The sequence below is a fragment of the Apis dorsata genome, unplaced genomic scaffold (assembly GCF_000469605.1).
Source record: "Apis dorsata unplaced genomic scaffold, Apis dorsata 1.3 scaffold_949, whole genome shotgun sequence".
In the NCBI taxonomy this organism is placed as follows: Eukaryota; Metazoa; Arthropoda; class Insecta; order Hymenoptera; family Apidae; genus Apis; species Apis dorsata.
In genome coordinates this window covers 53,083-58,562 of record NW_006264058.1, presented here as the reverse complement: position 1 = coordinate 58,562, position 5,480 = coordinate 53,083, and the positions used below count along the sequence as shown (strand labels likewise).

At 26.2% G+C, this 5,480-nt stretch overlaps 1 protein-coding gene across 1 annotated transcript in view; it reads right to left on the bottom strand.

The window, feature by feature from the left end:
- LOC102674669 overlaps positions 1–5,480 on the bottom strand; it is a 10,001-nt gene that overhangs the window by 2,977 nt on the left and 1,544 nt on the right. The gene's annotated exons all lie outside the window — the stretch shown is intronic.

Here is a 5,480-nt window from a genome sequence, read left to right as displayed (position 1 = left end):
ATAAATATAAAATATAAATAAAAAAATATTAAAGAAAGAATAATAAAAATTAATAATAAAAATTAATAAATAATAAAAATTAATTTAAAATATGAAAATATGAGTTTTTATGATACTATACAATAATATTTTGTATTTTAATCATTCACTATACATGATTATTTATAAGTGACTAGTATAATTTACGTAATTGACCGCATTGCGTAAGTTATTTTCCATGAAAATCTGTTCCAACTAAAAATACTGACATGCCTCTGTAATTTCGTTTTTCTCATCATTTCAACGCAATCATTTCAAAAATCTTGATTATATTAAATTTATATAATATTATATTTATCCATATATAATAATTTAAAATTTGATTTTTTATTTTTTAAAATCATTTTATTTTTATTTTAATTAAATTTTGAATTTTTTAAATTCTTATTTTCAAAGTCATAATTTTATTACATAATTAAATAAATTTGAATTTATTTTCAAAAAGTCATTGCTAATTTAAAGAGATTATTTATTTTCAATTATACAATTACAATAAAATTAAATTTTTCCATTAAAGAAAAAAGATAACATATGATTAAATAATTTTTTTCAATTTTATTGTTTATTTTAATAGTATATAATATTTTAATCAAATTATAAAATAATTATATGCTAAGGCAGCTGCTACTTGTTCTAAGAATAAAATGTTTCGCGTTCAACCCGTGTTCTTACAAGGTTGATCAACAGACGTAAAAAACAGTGAATAATTGTCCAATGCGTAGTAAATAAAGGAATTCCAACTAAATCAAATTATTTCCATTTCACTAATTACATTAATTAATAATATTTTATATATTAATAGATTAAATATTAATAGATGAAAATTATTTTGAAATTTTCATTTATTAAATTATTAAAAATATTAATGAATTTGATTATTAATTTACATTATATATGATTTTAAAATAAAGAATGAAATTAACCAATCCATTTAATTAATAATTTTTCATTTCACGAATATAATTTTTGTATCATTTAATATGCAAAATATCAATAACAAATATTTACAATCATCATTCCTATTTAACTACAGTTATCGTTTTCTATTACCATTGAAACAATATATATGAACGTAATACTAATAAAAAATCAAATAAAACAAAGAGATATAATGAAATATGAAACAAGAAAACACAAAGAATTTATCTAATGAATATAAATCGATTTCTCATGCATATCCCCCTACCAACTAATCGAGCGAGTCACTCGTTGACATAAGAGTCCGTTAACCTTGTCAGTGTCTCACTGGGGTTATTTAAATAATCGACCAAACGTTAAGCGCAACTTCCACTTACGACTTTACGATTCATAGTTTAAGACCAGGTGTTGCATTCTCTCGTGATCCCGACAGGAATAGAGACGCATCTTTCGACATCGTTCGCGCGCACCACAGCTGCCTTCTTTTCCCATTGTGTTTTAATGGGCCACGTGGCAGAGAGATGTCCGAGTGTTAGTAAAGCGGCACGGAGCCGCTTTTCCACGAACGTGTCGCAACGCTAGAAGGCCAAGCCCCCATTTAGAAGTTGTTCTTGGCCTCTCCAACTCCCCACCATCTCTTTCCCCACTACTGGCGCGCGGACCAACTGACGATACCTCCTACTCTTCTACTCCAAATCAACACAACTGATTTCTCTATATCAATCGTATATATAGATTTTTCCAAATATTTGTTCGTTGTTTCGAGCAGGATTAATCTCGTGTTTGCAATTTAAAAATAAATCTTGAATGATAATAAAAAATATACAATATAAATTTTACGATATTTATTTAAATTTGTAGAGCAAACATTTAAATCATTTTATTAGAACGTGAGTAATATTACGTTTTAGTGACCTAGTAACATTTATTTTTCTCTGGTAATTTTGAAACGTTTCGACAATTTCTTAAAAGTATCACAAAATATCGCGAGAAAAATAAAAAAAAAAAGGAAATCAATGCTTTTCTTGCAACGCAATATTCTAGCGAATGGAACACTTTCGCCAGAATTGTCGTGTCACGATTAACAAACTTGCAGTTACAATAAATATTCATCGTTCCGAATAAAAGGCACGAGTGCCGAAGCCAATTTCGAGAAACGATTTCACATCACGTCATCGACGAATTGATATTATCCGGAACCCCATAATCGGTTCTACCAGAAACTTCTTCACGTGTTTACAACCCCTTAATTCACGTTATCGATAAGCAAAATTACGATGTAAATGTATTATCAGAATCAACGATAATTACCAAGATAACATTTTCCAGGAACGCACAACTCCACGATTCAATCAAATTATATCGAACACAAAATGTATTTTGAAAAGTAATATATATCCTCTAATAAATAGGACTTAATCTTTTGAAACAACATTTTTTTTTTTTTTTTTTTTTCATTTATTCAATACTTGCGAAATAATATCAATAATACACCAATTATGATTATTACGCGAGAATTTTTTTTTTTTCGTAAATTTTTTTTTAATAAATTAAGAGACTTATTTTGCAAATTATCTTTTGAGAAACGTATTATTAACTTGATTTTTTTTTCGATGAAAGTAAATTTTACGGATAAAAATTATATTTATTAAAATTAAATATTAGAACGTTTATAAATAGAATTAATGAAAAAAAAAAAAAAAAATTTATATAATGATTCTATTCTGATATCCAGAATCTAATTTAATCTAATAAATTGTACAACAATAAACAAAAGCGTGAAACACAATAAAATATTGTTTCATTTCGTGACGCAAGTTAACTTTATCAACTCTTCCTTGAAATAATAATCGTCAATTGATGACACGTTTATACACGATATCGAAATTATACGCTATTTAAATATAGGACTACTCATACATGCCCACTTATATGATCAAATACTGTCATTTCTTCAATCTATTTTGAAATTCTAAATTTTCATATTATTTCTCTTTTCTCTCAAATATTTATCTAAAAATTATTATTATTACTATTAAGTATCACTTGTTTCTTCTTATTTTTAACTCACGTTCAAAATATTTATTCCTCTTATCTAAACGATCTTTCAAACAAAAAATTTAAAAACGATATATATATTTTTTTTTTTAGAAAGAAAAATTTTATTAATTAATTAATTAATTACCTATCGAACAAACGTGTAATTAACATTTTCGTATGAACAAGCAATATTGATATTTCAAATTAATAATAAAAATGATTCAATAAATAAATAATTACATACATATTCCTTGAATTTTGACGAAACGAAGAATCGAAGAATCGCCGTTATAACACTTGAAAATTGTAAAAAGGTGTAAAATAAAGAAAGAAAAAAAAAAAAAAAGGGAAGCGTGAATATTGTAAAGAAAAAAAAAAATTCCGATTATTTATTAATTTTGATTTTTTTTTTTTTTTTTTTTTTTTTGTTTTACCACTCAAAGTGAACCTGATCTTTATTCTTCCTCGACCATCTGTTCTCTCCTGTCGTTGGAATGCCAAGGGGAGTGGAAACGGTGGAAAGAGAGAGAAGGAGAGAAAAATCTTTCTTCGAGCAAGGAGGACTTCGCAGAATTGGACGTTGTAGTTTTATTTGAGGAAACAGAACGAGACTCTGATGGAGGGCCACAAAATTAGAAGAAATTTAAGAGAATGTTTTTTTTTTTTTTTTGTACTATCACAGGAATTCAAGATTTACGAATGCATCAACGATATTATAAAAAAGGATTTCGTTTCTTTTCTTGGAAACTTTTTGCTTATTTATCAATTAGAACATTTTTCTTTCATAGATATTATATTTATTTTCGAGATTCGCACGGATGTCTATATTCGACATATAACAAATCTTTTAATAAAATGATATAAAATTGTAACAATTTAACATAATAACATAATTTTATTAAAATATTTTAACGAATAAGAAGAAAGGAAAAAAAAAAGAGTCGAGAAAAAAAAAAAGGAGAAGAAAATAATCGAAGAAGGAATTTGTGATAAAAAATTAAAAGAATAAACGGATTATTATGTTATGTATGTGTAGCAGAAGAGGAATGAAAAAGTGCATAAATTTGGCGAAGAAAAAGCAACGAACGAGTTTTACGATTCACGTTCAAAGTCATAAGGTGGTTCGAAAGCATCATAAATCGAGAGAGAGAGAGAGAGAGAGAGAAGGGTTTGGGATCTACCCTGTTCCAAGGGGTCCGACTAGAAATTCGTCTTCTTGGAAAACGACGAACTGGGCTGATGACCTATACGCCGGCGAAATACAGTTCGTCGTAGCGAATGCTAATTTTACTGGTCAACTTCATCGATGCCTCTACGGTCCTTCGGTTATACAGCTCATTTCACGAACGATTTATCGATATTAGCAAATATTATATATCTAAATCTTATTTTTAATCTTTAATAAAGATTTTTATTTTACAAACAAATACGCGTATAATATTTTATTATTAAACGAAAAATATATGATATCCAAACTTAGGTTATAAAACGTAACAAATTATTTTTAAACTTAATTCCCTTACTAATATTGATAATCTGTAAGATTTAAAGTGATAAAAAAAAAAAAACAAGTATGTAATTACATTTTTCTTTTTAAAACGGTATTTTTTTAATTAATATTAACTTTTTTGAAGTTTACACGCGTAATATTTATAATTAAGATTTGGATTTTATGAATATTGTGATTGTTTGCAAAATATAAATAAATAATTACGAAATAAAAAAAATTAGTATAAAAATACGATTCGAACAAAAGTGTAGAATAAAACGAAAGGAGAATAAAGAGAATAACACGATAAAATTTTGAGTTAATTGAACAGTCACCACTTATGAATGATACTGTAGTTGGCCTCATTATCGACAAGATTTCCAGCAAGTATAAATGAGAAGAGGTTCCTCGAATGAGTGGTAACACGGATTTTATCACTTACAGATAAGCATGAATTTTATTTTACAAGCCTTCGGAGAAATAAACCTGCTTCCGTGAACGGAATTACTTTTGTTATTATAAGTATTAGAGCTTTAACCTCAAGCTATTAATTAACGATTTCTTTCAACTTAATCCCTAGAATTAATTTTAAAACAATAATTACTTTTATTGTGAAAATATGATAAAATAAATAAATTGGAAAACTATTTCGATATATTTTGTTAAAAATAAAATTAATTTAAGATACGTGAAATTTCTCTTCTTCAATTCTAAATTGAAAAAAATATCGTTCAAAATGATAATTTTAGCACTTTAACGAATACTTTATAAATTATAATTTTAAAATTGTAGTTCATTTATTTTCGTTACAAAAATAATTCATTTTTTTTTTTTTTTATCTTAAATTGTTAGAAAATCTTGGTATACTGTATTTAAGACATTAAAACATGAATACCTCCATTTCCGCCACTGCAGTTTATGTATTTCTTTTACCTATTTGTTACAGTCTTTCTGCGAAAAGAGGTCAGAAAGAGAGAGAGAAAAAAAGAAAGAG